General features: G+C 45.3%; 1 pseudogene; it reads left to right on the top strand.

The window, feature by feature from the left end:
* The first annotated feature begins 11,907 nt into the window (after positions 1-11,907).
* On the top strand, positions 11,908-13,106 carry LOC148169370 (uncharacterized; annotated as a pseudogene).
* Positions 13,107-15,645: the final 2,539 nt, after the last annotated feature.

The raw sequence follows: 15,645 nt of genomic DNA, 5'->3' as shown, positions 1-15,645 counted from the left end.
TATTTGCTTAAGCTTCGTAATGATCACATTTTTAATTTTTAAAATTGCACCTGAACTTCTCTCTTGGGGAGCGAAAAATTCCAAGGAGTGAAATTGTCAAAAAGAAAGAGTAACAGGTTTCTGTATGATCATAAACTTTATAATAATTACTTTAAGAACACTATGACATACGGTACAGTATAGCCCAAACTGCCATGAGAGTTGTCACGTCTTTCAAAAGAAAGGGCGGTAAGTGACACCGCTCCGGTGCTGTCAATGCCTTTGGCGTGCTGGGTGTCGTGAGTTAGGAGGCTTGGGCGCCAAGAACTTAGTTTGTAGTAGCCAAGTTGCTAAATGTTACGTTGAATGAGAAGGCACAAGTACAAAAAAAAACTTTACTAAAAGGTTAAAAAGAAATGATTAAAAATTGATATGAAATTATTATAAAAAAATTACTGTATGTTCTTAAATAGATGACATGTTAATTCACCATGTCACAGCTGTGATATATTTACACATTGTTTATCGAGAAGAAAATTAAATACTGACTAAGGTTATGGTTAGATAACAAAATGCTTTAACTTAAAGAATTTAAAAACGGAAGGGTTCAAACACAGGCGGGCGATTCTCTAAAGGAGTTAGTTGGGCACCACGACTGGTGACGTCGTTAATACGCCACGATGGCGACGACGCGAAAAAAGATGCTTGAGAAAATTCCTGCCGGAAACGCTTCGTGTTCGTTCTTTTCCTCGTTCATCAAACCAAAGTCAAAAAAATTTAGTAAACTTAAACAACGGTCCTGAAGCCAATTGTTTTGTTTTTCCTGCGTGGTCAGAAATAACTAGAGAAGTAACTGTAAATAACTCATGTCAAAATTCTTTTAAAAACTGTCAAGGGATTGCAGAAGGTGTCTATAATCAACGCACCATTGTGAAAGGCCGTACAGTTCTCATAACATTTATTAATACCACAAATTAAGATATTATTGTAAGAAATCTAAAACTTGAGGAAAACAACTGAAAATCTTAAGAAACAATTAAATTTAAATTGTCCACATTTTGTAAAAAATGATCTATCAGATTTATGTAAAGAATTCGAAGACATATTTGCTTTAAAATCAGATAAACTTACACATAATAACTTTTACCAACAGACTTTAAAAACTACTAATAGCATAGTCAGCCAGTTTACATTAAAAACTATAGAATCCCTGCACAAAAAGAAGAAATAAATCGCCAAGTTTCAAAAATGTTAGTACGTAATATTATCGAAACATCTGTAAGTTCCTATAAATCTCCAGTTTTATTGGTTCCGAAAAAATCTGAAAATAGGTGTAAAAAATGGCGTTTGGTAGTAGATTTTCGGCAAGTTAACAAAAAATTAATTGCAGATCGTTTTTCACTACCAAGAATGGAAAACATTCTTGATCAACTTGGAAGAGCAAAATGGTTTTTAGTTTTAGATTTAATGTCAGGTTTTCATCAAATTAGTCTTGAAGAAAAATCAAGAGATTTAACAAGTTTCACAGTTGATCCGGGATCATACCGATTTAAACGATTACCATTTGGTTTATCAGTGGGTCCAAATAATTTTCAACGAATGATGAGCATTGCGTTTGCTGCAGTATCACCAGAAAAAGCATTCATGTACATGGATGATTTAATTGTTACAAGTTGTTCTGAAAAACATGATATCAAAAATTTAAAATCTATTTTTCAAACGTGTGGAAAATTTTGCCTTAAACTGAATCCTGAAAAGTGTAAATTTTTTAGAACAGAAGTAACGTATTTAGGTCATCATATACATGACAATGCTATTTTACTCGACCAATAGAAATTTGAAGTTATTAAAAATTAACCAATTCCAAAAAGCGCAGATGAAGTTAAAAGGTGTGTACCATTTTTTAATTATTATCGCAGATTTATGCCAAATTTTGCTTCACATTCATTTTGTTTAGATAAGTTGACGCGCAACAATACTAAGTTCAATTGGGATGACGAATGCGAAAATGCATTTATCAAATTAAAAAACGTTTTAATTAATCCGCTTATTTTGCAATATCCACAATTTAACCGTGAATTTATAAAAACAATTGCATGCTAATTTATTTAGATTGTCAAAATTTTTAACAAAGTAATCAAATTAGAAGAAGAATTTAGACGAAGGTCTTAACTTAGATGTAGTGAGTGGCAGCATATTTACATGAAACCAAAATATATAGAAAATTCCTTAAAAATATGGGATATAAAAATCTCGGTTAAACTTTTCGATTTACTGAAGACACATTTAATTTCAAGACCATGCAAATTCTACTCCAAAAATTGCGGTGATTTTAGTGTTATCATGATATTCTTCTTCTGCAACACCACTGATTGGAAAAATACTATTTCTTTAAAATCACACACTGACTGGATCATTTTGTTCTGTGTTCTGTTGGTGTCTACTTATACCTTATTTTAAATTTTGCGCTAAGTTTTGCCACACCTGTTGTCTTTTTATGTTTTTTCTTTTTTTGCAAAGTTATTGTGCATATTTTCATATAAAAATAGTCTTGTACAAGAACCAAAAGTTGTTCAGAAAATTAAGATGATTTCTTTTGCTTCTCAATAACACGCAAGTTATACTTTTTACCCTGCGCTAAAGGTTTGGATCCACGACGAGATATTCTCATGAGATTATGTTTTACCAGTCAAAAATCGTATCAAAAAGTAGCAAAAACTATAAAATTTGTTCATTTTGCTGTGATTCCTTGTGGGGACCTTAATGCTGCATTTATTTTTGTTGAACATTTGACTGGAACGGTTAATTTTATGAGATCAGTCAACCTGACAAACTGTTTGTGCGATGTTGCCAAGACAATATTTAGACCACACTAAAATATTAGTGCACTTTTTAGTTTGATGATGGTGAATACACTATTCTTGATACCACACAGATTTTCTCGTACTAAAAATTTAGTATACTAAAATTGTGATTTCGAGAATCGCACCCTAGACCCTGATCGTGAAGCACAACAACTGTCTCCCACTTCGTCATTTTTTTTCGTTCAAGCGGATGGTCAGCTGATCATCCCTACTTGTGTAGAGGGTAACTAACCCAATCGGCAGCTCTTAACGGTCTATTTTTGCCACTTTTAAATTGAATTCTTTAGTGGTAAATAATGTTTCAATTAAAAAGACAGTTTTATTTTCATAACCTTGATACTCTTCTGAAGCAAGTATTTTTTTTATCCACAACTGATATATTATGGGGTGATAGATAATACTGTTGCTTGGAGACATCTTATGGGGTAATTAAAACACTATTGTCTTATAACAATATTTTATAATCATTGCTATTTTTTTTACATTTACATTGATAATAAGGTTAATAGATACAATGTTATTTTTCTGTCTTGTTGGTAATGAGATATTAATATCACATGTCGCTGGAATTGAAGGAACACGAGCAGTTTCGTTAGCTTGCATAACTTCGAATGGTTTAATGTAGCTGTTTGCACTTCATCCGCGTTATTGGGTTAGTGGCGTGCTACGTTCCTTGGGTTTCGTATGATTTATAAAACGTCTTCTGGTTTTATCGTTTATTTTCTGCTGTCATTTTTACATGATACTTTCTTACCAACTGACTTAACAACTAACTTAACTTATCAAAGGAAAAGAAAGAGGAGGTGGCCGTAAGGGCGAGAAACCCCGAAAATACCCGATCGATGGAGGCACAGCCGCAACCCTGGTATTGGGTAAGTGCCTGAGGCGCGAACAGTAGCTGAAGATCGTCTCACGCTGTGGCCCGTATACAGCTGAGCATCCGGTAATTTCAAAAAAGTTGCCATTGCAAGGTTCTTGAGATCGTGTTAATTCCTACAGACTGAGATTAAGGAAGTGTTTTACCTTTTTTGTCGATTGAAACGCATTGGTCATCGCGACTGGAGAGGGTTGACGAGTCGGCTGACCTGAAGATTTGGCAGCCGATTTTCCGCCTTTTTTTGATGTGGTGTTTCCTGAGAGGTAAGCGATGATGGGGGAGTGGATGGTGGTTTGTTGTGATGGAGTTAGAATTTCTTCGATCTCCCGGTGAAGAATTCGAAGTTGGTCCAAAGTGAGACCTGTTGCAGCAAATTGACTTACCGGATTTATGGTGGAGGCGACTGACCCTCCGCTGGAGACGGCGGCCGCGTAGCTCTTGGAGGAGGGCAGGTTCGAAAGCGTCTTGGAGGTGGAGGGTTTGGAGCTGTTGATGAGCTGGAGGAAGGTGGGACTGACCTTGTCATCGAAGAGGGACGGTTCGGAAGACTGGCGCCTCTTCTTCCGTTTTTTCTTGGATTTTTTGTTCAGTCGCCTGAGCTCGACGATCCTGGAGCGAAAGCCTTTTGCGGCTCCGAGTTCTTCCTTCTGGAGGAAGTTCGGGGACGCGGGTTTGATTTCTCTTCGTAGAGCGACTCACCCGCGTGGGAAGCCGCTCTACCCGATTTGGAGCGCAGTACCCGCATCTCGGAAAAAAAAGTGTTCTCAGCTTTCTCTGCCACACGTGCGTTCCGCTGGGTGGCTAAACTCAGAATGCTCGGTAGTAGGTAGTAGTAAATGTAATTTATTCTGCTGTTGTACAGTTTGTATGTATCACCTTGATACATTTGACAAAGATGATAACAAAAACTGCTGAAAGCACCGCTCAAGGCTTGGGCTTCTTCAGCCCTGTGTTAAGGGAAGAATTTCTTCGCTCGTGCCTGCTTTCCGTTTCTGAAAAGGACTGACGATTTTTCTGGATTTGGGGAAATTCGCCACTTCGCGACCCATTCCTGGATGTCGTCAAGGATCTTCTGAACATCGTTTGCCGCTCTCAAAGAGGTTTCCGGCCCAAAGTGCTGTGTCATCCGCGAATTGAAATGTTCTTACTGTTTTGTTATTTACTGCCGGGAAATCATGGCAGTGAATTAAGTAGAGAAGTGGCGAATTGACGGAACCTTCGGGAACTCCACCTTGGATTTCGATTGACTCGGAGAGTTCGTTTCTAACTTTGATCTTGCCTGTTCTGTTCGTCAGAAATGAGTCGATGAGGCCTGTGAATCTGTCTGTGAACTTGAGGGTCATGAGTTTCTGAATTATCCCAGCGTGCCAAACTCGGTCAAATGCCTTCTCAATGTTTAAAAAGACACCAACAACACACTGGCCCAAGTTCAGGTATCTTGTGATACCTGAACTTGTGCCCAAGTCTGCAAAGCAACGAGAGGATCGGTGATTGATGGATTTGCCCGAAAACCAAATTGTGGGTCAGGCAGAATTCGTGACCGTTCACATCTGTCTCTGAGTGTTGAGGTAAGTATTTCGAATATTTTGCCAATCGAGCTCAGGAGCGTGATGGGACGGTAGAGTTGGGATTCTCTGTAGGCTTGTCAGGTTTCGAAAAAATTGCTATAGCCACCCCGCTTTTCCAGTCCTTAGGAAAGTAGGAGGCGTCCAGACAATTGTTGAAAATCTGACATATTGCAGAAATGACAAAAGCTAAAGAGTTAAGACTCAAGCGAGAACCTGAAGGAACGTAAATGGAAAAAACGGTTTTGTCGATGTTCACTTGGGCTGCAACGCATTCGAGATTCTGAAAATTAAGTGGCAGAGAAAGTTGTTTAAAACCGTAGACGTTCTTGACGAGAAGAGCCACTTCTCGATGACTGGGACCTGCAGGTGTCACTGACGGTCTGTGGATGGCATTGAAACCTCTGAAATTGGGAAGACTTGGTGACTTTGTTTCAGTCAAAGCGAGGCCTTTTTGAGGCGGATGCCGCAACAGTTAACGGTGGCGACCTTGACCTTTTCAGCATTCACTGAAACGTGAAGATTGGAACCGGAGAAGTTGAAGATTACTTCCCGGTTGAAGAAGAGTTTGGCGTGTCGCTTGATGTTGTCGGCGACCAGGACTCGACGCTCTGGAAATAAGTTCACCAGGGTGTAACTCAGCATCCTGACGAGGTTGTCGATGTGGGGGACTTTTTCGGGTTTTTTTGGGAGGAGGAAGGGGGGTGTCCTGCGGGTTGATCCTCTGGACCGGGGCTCCGGGGACGACCGGAGTTTGTCTGGCGGAGAAGGCGAGATGTTGACCGTCATTTGCTCGGGCTCTGATCCTCCAGGCTTTCTCCACCTGGAGCCCCGCTTCGTCGCAGGTCTCGAGGACTTCTTCGTCGGTGATGTCCCAGTCGACATCTCGCATTACGCAGGAGAGGGTTGGAGTGGTCGTTTGTGACCTGGACTTGCCCGTCTTCTGGGGTTTTCTAGTCTGGGTCACCTGACACTCTGGAGAGCCGATTTGGTCCCTCAACATTTGAAGATGTTGGGAGAGCGGGGGGACTGTGGTGGTGAAGGTGGCCTTTCCGCCTCGGAAGACGTTGAGGGAGGCCACCCTGATGGCGGAAGCTTTTGTGGACTGAAAAGCTTCAGGCAGGTTCACAATTGTGAACCGGCTGGAACTGGATTTGTTTTGCGAAGATTGCGCCGCCAGCGGCGATTGAGGTCGCTGAACCGGATGCGATGATGTCAGACGAATTGGCGGTGGGTTTCGCGCCTTTTTTTGCCGACGTGTTCCCTGAAAGAGAAGCAACGATGGGGGCCTGGATGATTTTTTGTTGAGGGATTTTGTTTATTTGTTGATAGGTTTGGCTCAGTTGCTCTCCTATCTTGTGATAGAGAGCTTGGAGCTGAGCTTCGGAAAGACCAGCCGTCGGAAAAAAAACCTGACTCACCGGTAAGAAGTTTGCTGAAGAGAGGCTGGTCACCTCCGACCGTCCACAGGAGACGGCAGTCGCGTAGTTCTTCTTCAATGGGAAGTCCTGTCCTTGGAATGGGGCGGCTTCGTGGAGGTTGAGGGCTGGTTTTTTTCGATTCCGAGCTCCTCGAGGAAGGAGGCGTGAGGAAGTTCCCCATCTTGGAATTGGAGTGGGTACGAGGTCTGACGTCTTCGTCTTGACCTGTTCGCTTTTTTGGTCCCCTCGTCAGAGTGGAACGACCTGGGGGAAGAAGCTTTCTTCGGTTGAGTTTTTTACTCGACCTATTCTTTTCTTTTTTGGTTCGCGGGTTGTTGTTTTCGGCGAGCGGCTCCCCCGCGAGAGAGGCCGCCCGGCCCGGTTTGGCGCGCAATCCGCGCATTGGAAATCTTAGTCTCTCTGCAGCACGACCTGTCGGTTCGGCTGCCAAACTCAGAATGATATATCACTAGGTATTAGTAGTAGTGAAAGTAATTTATTCAGCAGTTGTACAGTCAAGTGATACAAAATTTGACAAAGATGTTAAAACAAGCTGCTGAAAGCGCCGCTTTAGGCTTGTGTCTCTTCAGCGCTGTGTACAAGGTGATTATATGGTTACAAAAAAAAATTAACAAATTCAAAAGAGTACAAAAAAAAATTAATTAAATTAATGTGTTCGAATTAGTCTTCAAGAGGTGAAGAGTGAAGAAGAAGGTGCATCCTGAAGCGTCCACGGCCGACTTATCGACGTGATTCCCGCATTTGCGCAGAGTACATAGGAAAACCGTGGAAAACCGATGTCGGAATCGTCTCGCGGATGCAGCGAAGGAAAGTGAAAGTGCGGAAACTGAGTCGGTGGTGAAATGGGCTGTTTGAGAGTTCCGAGAAGCCGATGGTCGCGCTGTCCATTCTCCGCCACTTCCTGTTGCCATCCTTGAGCGTCGAGACGACCTTGGGTGGCTTCGGGGATGGCGGCCGTTGTCCTGCGCGGCGTGGCAATCTCAACTGGAACAAAAAACAAACGGCAGAAAACAGAAAACAAGATTGTGTGTGTGTGTGTATGTGTGTGTGTGATTTTTGTGTAATTGGAAACTGCAGGTACAAGTAGAGAAAAGAATGTGTATTAGGAGAAAGAATTAGGAAAGTTAGAAGAAGAAGACGTTGAGGGAGGCCACCCTGATGGCGGAAGCACGGAGGGCGATTGCCAGAGCTTTTGTGGACTGAAAAGCTTCAGGCAGGTTCACAATTGTGAACCGGTTGGCATTCGATTTGATTTGAGAAGAGTGAGCCGCCTGCGGCGATTGTGGTCGCTGAACCGGATGCGACGGTGCAGACGAAGTGGCGGTCGGTTTCGCGCCTTTTTTTGCCGACGTGTTCCCTAAAAGAGAAGCGACAATGGGGGAGAAAATGATTTTCGGGGGAGTGAGGATTTCGTCGATTTCTCGACGAAGGGCGAGAAGCTGGTCTTCGGTGAGACCAGTTTTCAAGAATTTGTGGCGATTACTCACCGGGCCCAAGATGGAGTCCGACGAAGCGGAGGACCGTCCAGAGGAAACGGCCGCCGCGTAGCTCCTGGTGGATGCCGGCTTCGACGGCATCTTAGAGGTTGAGGGCTGGGGCTCGGTTTCTCCGAGGAGTTGCTGGATGCTGGAGATCCTTTCGCTCTCTCCAGTCAACGAAGGGGCAAAAGATTGACGTCGTCGACGTCCTCCTCTTCTTGAAGATTTTTTGGTCGTCTCGTCGGAACTCGACGACCTGGTGCCGGAAGCTTTCTGCGGATTCGCATTTTTCCGGGTGGTTTTCGTTTTTCGCGGGTTGCTTTGCCCGAGCGACTCCCCCGCGAGAGAGGCGGCTCAGCCTGGTTTGGGGCGCAATTCGCGCATTGGAAGAATTCTTCACTCTCTGCAGCACGACCTGTCGGTTCGGCTGCCAAACTCAGAATGCTGGGCCGAGGATTCGAGTAGTAGTAAAAGTAATTTATTCAGCAGTTGTACAGTCAAGTGATACATAATTGACAAAGATGTTAAAAACAAGCTGCTGAAAGCGCCGCTTTAGGCTTGTGCCTCTTCAGCGCTCCGAGGATTTGAGTAGTAGTAGTAACAGTATTTTATTCAACAGAATTACAGTCAAAGTTTACAATTTGTGACTTAAGATGTTATTAAATTCTGTTGAAATCGCCGCTCTAGGCTTATGCCTCTTTAGCGATGGTGTCGTGCTGGTAGGAAGGAGTACAAAAAAGAAAAAAAAAGTTATAATGAAATTACAAAAAAAAATTCTCAAAAAAATTAAAGTTAATTCGGGGATAAAAAATTGGAGCAAGGAGTAAAAAGTGGGAAAGGTGCATCCAGAGTGCGGTCACGGCCGGCTTACGACGTGATTCCCGCATTTGCGCTAGGACTTGGGGAAACCGTGAAAAACCCAAGTCGGAATCGTCTCGCGGATGCTGCGAAAGTGAGACTGTGTTAGAGAAGATGTGTCAGCTGTTTGACGAGTTTTGAGATGCCGATGGTCGCGCTGTCCATTCTCCGCCGCTTCCTGTTGCCAACCTTGGACGTCGAGACGACCTTGGGCGGCTTCGGGGACGCCGGCCTTTGTCCTGCGCGGCGAGGCGGTCTCGTCTGAAACAGAAAAACAGCCGGCAGAAATCGGAAACAAAAATGTTCGGAAGTGTAAGCGATAGAATTAGAAGCTGGGAGAAAGTCGAGAAAAGTTGTGTTTAATTGGAAAGGATTAGTGGGAGGAGCTTCAGGGTAATTCGATCGCCGTGCTTGTTACTGTTGCGGCCGGACTGGAAAGAGAAAGATGACTTGCGTCGTGGAGCAGAGAGAGAAAGAGAGATAACGAGTTTTTTATCGTGTGTTCGGAGATGTTTACACACGATTGGAATGCGGTTGAAATGTGGGTCAGCTGAGATCAGCTGGGAGAGTTCGTTGCTCGAAGTCGACAGGGCCGACTCCGTTTGAATTTGCGATGGATGATGGATGGATGATGGAAGCCCCATTGTTGCTGAGAAAAGTCGGCTGACTGTTCCGGATGCGACAGATGGGGAGACTCTGAGATGCGTTGAGCAGGATGCGACCGTTCGAGTTGGTGTATGAGTCACCGAAATCTTCGTGACGCGCATTGAAGTCGCCTAAAATGACTGCGTTTGGAAAAGAAGCGACAAAAGTTAAAAAGTTGAGACTCAAGCGGGAACCTGGAGGAACATAAATGGAAAAAACGGAAACAAAATCGTCGATGTTGACCTGGGCAGCTACGCATTCGAGATTCTGAAAATTAAGCGGCAAAGCGATTTGTTTGAGTCCGTAGATGTTCTTGATGAGGAGAGCCACGCCACGATGGTTGGGACCTGCAGGTGAATCTGAAGGTCTTGGAGGGCGTTGAAGCCACGGAAATTTAGAAAATTGGGACATTTTGTTTCTGTGAGAGACAAAATGGAAATTTTGTCGGTGGCGATGAAATTCTCGACGGCTGCCTTTTTGCGGCGGATGCCGCAACAGTTAACTGTGGCGATCGTTAGTGACTTAGCCAACTCTGTTGACCGTCACGTGAAGGTTGACGCCCGAGAAGTTGAAGCGGACTTCCCGGTTGAAGAAGATTTTTGCGAATCGCATGATGTTGGTTGCGATTTCGCGGCGGTGAGTTGGGATGGAGTTCTCCAAGGTGTGACTCAACATCCGGATGAGGTTGTCGATGTGCGGGACATCCTCAACGTGTTTTGGGGGGGGGCAGTGGGGCATCCAGCGGGTTGACCCTCTGAGCCGCTGTGCCAGCCGACACAGGACCCTGTCGAGCTGGACACCGAAGAGAGAAGGAGGGATGATCTCCTTGGCAGTTTGCACAGCGAGTTTCCTCACTGGTGCAAGCCGCCAGACGGTGTGGGCCTCCACACTTGGGGCAGTCGTTCACCAACCTGAAGAGGCGTGTGGGGCGGTCATTTGCCCGGGCGCGGATCCTCCAGGCTTTCTCCACCTGGAGCCCTGCTTCGACGCAGGTCTCGAAGACCTCCGCGTCGGTGATGTCCCAGTCGACATCACGCATGACGCAGGAGAGCGTTGGCGAGGTCTTTTGTGACCTGGACTTGCCCGTTTTTTGGGGTTTTCCGGTCTGGGTCACTTGACACTCTGGAGCGCCGATTTGGTCCCGCAACATTTGAAGATGTTGGGGGAGCGGGGGGACTGTGGTGGTGAAGGTGGCCTTTCCGCCTCGGAAGACGTTGAGGGAGGCCACCCTGATGGCGGAAGCTCGGAGGACGATTGCGAGGGTCTTTGTTGACTGGAAGGCCTCGGGCAAGTTCACAATTGTGAACCGGTTGGGATTGAGTGAAGTTGTTTGTCTCGCTGTCTGAGACGATTGCGGGCGATGAACCGGATGTGATGATGTCATCGGTTCGGGTGAGGTTTGGCGGGCCGGCGCACCTGACGAATTGGCGGCCGGTTTCGCGCCATTTTTCGATGAAGTGCTTCCTGTGAGGGAAGCAATGATTGGGGGATGAATGATGGTTTCTTCAGGGGGAGTCAAGGGGGTAAGAATTTCTTCGATCTCGCGATGAAGAGCACGGAGTTGGTCCGAAGTGAGACCAGTGGCGGGAAACGGACTTACCGGGCGAATTGTTGAGCTGCTGGAGGCGGCTGACCGTCCGGAGGAGGCGGCGGCCGCGTAGCTCTTCATGGATGGCGGGTTCGAAGGCGCCTTGGAGGTGGAGGGTTTGGAGCTGTTGATGAGCTCCTGGAGGAAAGTGGGGTTCACTTCTTCGTCGAAGAGGGACGGTTCCGAAGACCGGCGCTTCTTCTTCCGCTTTTGGAGTTTTTTGGTCGTCTCGCCTGAGCTCGACGACCCTGGTGCTGCTGGAGCTTTTTGGGGCTCCGGGTTCTTCCTTCTGGAGGAAGTCTTGGGACGCGGGTTCTGTTCTTCAACGTAGAGCGACTCACCCGCGCGGGGAAGCCGCTCTACCCGGTTTCGGGCGCAGTGCCCGCATTTCGGGGAAAAACGAAACGGTTTGATTATCTGAGTTCTCTCTCTGCACGTCTGTTCACTTCGACGTCTGAACTCAGAATGCGAGGATTTGAGGCCCACTGAATTTTCTAACTTGACGACAAGGCTCACGTTTAGTCCGCGGTCCGCGCGTTTTCGAACGCGCCAACACTTTGACTTTGGCGCCCAGGATAGTGACTCTTTGCCAGCGCGATTCGAGTGTCGTCATGCCGAGAGCCGCAAAAAAACAAGCTTCCACGGTGAAAACCCGTTCCAGAACGAAGATGAAAACCGGTGAGGAAATTCCAATTTCCCCCGAAACCCAAACACAATCCAAACCCAAAACAACCATCAAAACTCTTGGTCCCATCAAACCCTCAACTTCCCAACGCCAACGCGACTATTCCCCAACTGACTCAATTCAATCCAACAATTCCAATTCCTCAAATTCTAACTCTTTCAAATACACCATTAAAAACATTCCCAAAGAAATCTCCACCCAAAAGTCTTTCTACTCTCACTTGACAACCGCACTGAACCTAAAATCCATTGAAGTCCTCAAGGTCAACTGGAACCAAACCGCCCTGTTAATCCTAAATGCTCCAATCCCAACAAACTTCGTTGCCCAAACTAATCTTTTAACCCAAACGAACTCAATCTCAGTTCACCCAATCAACCAAAAACCCCAAAACTCCCAACATACTCCGTCGTCATCAGCAACGTGGAACAGGACATCACACCTGATGACATCCAAGCTGAACTTTCAACCCAAACTTTTGACTTCCAAATCCATTCTTTTTGGAGAATTAAATCCCGCAAAACGGACAGACCAACTTCTTTCATCCGTGTCCTCTCCACGGACACGGCAACCATTGACGAACTCCTCACTCAGGGTGTGTCGTTGTACGGCAACATCTACGAGTGTGAGCCGTCAAATCCACCAGCTCCAACTCCCATCATCTGCCAGAAATGCTTTCAACCCGGTCACAGCCTGTCAGAATGCCCTAATTTACAAATTTGCCCCAAATGTCCCAACACGCATGCCCCAAACAAATGTCCTACTCAGGACAACCCCACTTGCCCTTTTTGCAAAGGGACCCACCCAGCATGGTCCCAAAAATGCCCCAAACTCCGTGACTTTTGTGAAAACAAAGTCACAGAAAAAACTCCAATGATCCCAATCCAGATCACTAACAAACCAGAAACTCTTCGAGACCCTGAACCTGCTGAGGAAGACGAAGAACCCATCGTCAGCCCAATCACCTCCCGTCAAATAATCTCTTTCATCACCAAAGTTCTCTTCGATCTTTTCCCTCTGCACCGCCCAAAAATCCAACAGTGCATGAAAGAAACTTCTCTCAAAATCTTCGACACTTTGACCAAAATTTCCCACTCGGGAAATAAGGTCTACTTTACTTTCGAGTAAAGTCTTTCTCCCCCTCCTCGTCTAACTCTCTGTTGCTATGCCTGCTACACCCTTAACTAATATTTCCACTGTAAACTGTGCCGGGATCTCCCGGAAAATTCATCCCATTAAAAACCTTCTTTCAACAGACAATATCCAAATTCTTTCTATCACTGAAACGAAAACTTCAAAACCTGTTTATATTAACAACTTCAACTCTTACTGTCGCCCTTCAACTATGCGTAACTCTCGAGGTGTAGCCCTTTTAATTCACACTGATCTAATCTCAACTCAACTTACTCTTCCTCCAAATCTTTCTGATCTTGAGCTCGTCGCAGCCACCGTGCACGTCAACAACCTTGAAATAGCCATTTTCTCTTACTATAATCCACCACTTGAACACATCTCTATTCCACTTCTAAATTTCGTGTCCCAATTTAGGTTTGCTGACATTTTAGGAGACTTTAATGCTCGGCATACCGACTTTGGTGACACACTCACAAACCGAAATGGGAGAGTCCTCAACTCTCTCCTCACAGATCTACCTCTTTGTCGCCTCCTAAATCGATCACCCACTTTCATGGCTCAAGGAATGTCAATTATCGACCATATCATTGTTACAGAACACCTGGCACCGCTGGCCAGCGACGAATGCCAAATCGGAACAACGATCACCTCTGATCACCTTCCCTTGACAGCACAACTCTTCTTGGACAACCGCACGAACACCAGCAGTCAGAGAATCACAATCTTTGACTTCAAGAACGCCGACTGGATTTCCTTCAAAAGACAGATCGACGAAAACATCCCAGAATTCCAAGAAACAAGAGATGCTGCTGTCATCGACCTTCAAATTTCAACTTTCACGGACATCATCTCCCAATCCAGAGACGCCCACATTCCTAGGAAAATCATTCGTAAGGACAAATTTCCACTTCCACAACACATCATTTCCCTGATTAAACAGAAACGACAAACGTACCGACAATTTCACAGAACTCGGGACCCCAATCTGAAGACAGAATACAACCGACTTAACGCCAAAATTCGACTCTCAATCAACAGATTTCGAGAAGAACAGTGGAACAACACCTGCCACAAACTGGACTACAGAGACGGGAAACAGTACTGGGACCAATTCAAAAGACTGACAGGACAGAAAAAATTCCCAAAAACTCACCTTTCCATCAACAACACATTCATCAACAATCCAACCGACAAAGCTAACTGCTTTGCCGGAATCCTCGAAGAAATCCACCAAACTCCGCAAAATCAAAACTTTGATCAGAATTTCTTTCTTCAGGTCACCAACAACATCGACCGTTTCCGCCAAAACGTCGCCAATCTTCCAGCAAGATTGCCACTCAACGACGAACACCTGATGGAAGAAACTTCTCCAAACGAAGTCAAAACCATCATCAAGTCTCTTCGAAACTCCAAAGCTCCTGGCCCAGACCAAATGAAACCGATCCATCTAAAGTACCTTTCCGACCGTGCCATCTCTTTTCTTACTAAAATCTTCAACAACTGTCTTCTAGCTAACTACTTTCCAACTTCTTGGAAGCATGCTCACACCATCATGATCCCTAAGCCTGGTAAAGATCCCACAAGTCCACTTTCTTACAGACCAATTTCACTTCTCAACATCGCTGGGAAAATTTTCGAGAAGATTCTTCTTGCCAGACTGAAGATCTGCATCCACGAAAACCATCTGCTGCCTCCTGAACAGTTCGGCTTCACACCCAACAAATCCACTCAAAATCCAATCCTCGAACTCCACACCGACAGCACCAGACATGCCAACCTTGGAGAGTGCACGGTTGCTGTCCTTCTGGACATCGAACGTGCATTCGACAAGGTCTGGCATGATGGTCTCATCCAAAAACTCATTAATCTCCAACTCAATCCTTCATTCATCAAACTCATGGATTCCTACCTAACAAATCGCTCTCTCCAAATCAAAATCCTCGATTCCCTCTCAAACCAAATCCAAATTAGAGCCGGTGTCCCACAAGGATCCGTGCTCTCACCCACACTGTACATTCTCTACTGTAGCGATTTCCCTTTTCCAGATAAAGGCCGAACCAAAGCCAGGATGTTCGCGGATGACACCGCTTTCTGGAGCAGCCACAAGAACCCTGACTTCGCCATTCACAATCTTCAACAGCAAATTGACACCGCAACCATCTGGATGAACTCCTGGAGAATCAAGCCAAACCCAACCAAATCACAATCCATTTGCATGTCATTTTCACACGCCCGAAAAATCCAATCCAAATTCAAATCCCAAAACATCTTTCTCAACCGAGAAATAATTCCAAAGTCCAAATCAGTCCGATACTTAGGTATCGAATTGTCCCACCTCTGCACTCTCAACGTGGACATCAACAACACCTTGAAGAAAGTTCGGAACAGAGCCAACCTGCTCTACAGAATTCGAGGTCGCCTCCAAGGCTGTAGGACGGCCACTCTGCTCCACACCTACAAGACTTTCATCCGTCCAGTCATCGAGTACCGAGCACCCATCTTCGCCTCAATTTCAACCAGACTTCTGAAGCAA

Source organism: Gnatocerus cornutus, chromosome 8 (assembly GCF_029298725.1).
Source record: "Gnatocerus cornutus isolate USDA-ARS CGAHR chromosome 8, icGnaCorn1.1, whole genome shotgun sequence".
NCBI lineage: Eukaryota > Metazoa > Arthropoda > Insecta > Coleoptera > Tenebrionidae > Gnatocerus > Gnatocerus cornutus.
This window is presented reverse-complemented; position numbering and strand designations above follow the sequence as displayed.